The sequence below is a fragment of the Nanorana parkeri genome, unplaced genomic scaffold, assembly GCF_000935625.1.
Source record: "Nanorana parkeri isolate BGI_ZX_2015 unplaced genomic scaffold, ASM93562v1 scaffold107, whole genome shotgun sequence".
NCBI classification, from domain to species: Eukaryota; Metazoa; Chordata; class Amphibia; order Anura; family Dicroglossidae; genus Nanorana; species Nanorana parkeri.
The window spans coordinates 1,154,424-1,155,162 of NW_017306375.1; positions in this window are offsets into that span (position 1 = coordinate 1,154,424).

Consider the following 739-nt stretch of genomic DNA (forward strand, 5'->3'; position numbering starts at 1 on the left):
ACAAAAAAATACTGGTACCAGTAAGCAGCTGTCTTACACTGCAAAATTTAAACTGGATGTAATGAGTTATGCAAAAGAGCATGGAAAATATTGATTTCTGAATTTTGGGTAAGAAAAGTGGGGGGCGTCCTATACATGGGGGTGTCTTATAGACGGAAAAATACGGTACCCAGTGTTTTGTGCATTATAACACTCTCTTAGCATGTTGTAATGAGCTTTGATGTGTTTTTTTTGCATGCACCCTTATGCAGAAACTCCAAGTAAAAAAGCACGCAAAAGGGACAAGATATGGTAAAGCTAGCTGCCAAATGTTTTTTTTTTAATTATTTCTAACTAATGTCTGTCTTTATTTATCTATATAAAATCTCTATCTTGCAAATAAACATGCATTGGGGGCGTGCATGTGTTTTGAAGTGCATTATGAGTTTTCTAATAAGAGCGTACCCAGTAATAGCTTCATTTTTTGATACTGTCTCTCTCTAATTGAGAATTCAATTAAATAGATACCCAACATGCCCAGGTTAAAAATTGATTAAAAACTTTACCGGAACGTAGAAGCGATCTGGTGGCAGCTGAGCCGCCAGAATCACTTCTACTGTAAAGCCGGCCGCCGGCTCTACAAATCTGAACAGAGTCAGTCTGTTTAAGCCTTTTAGGATTCATGATGGGATTATCCCATCATGGGTCATGAAGGGGTTATTGTTCTCCACTGCTATATATTTATACTAATATATATATA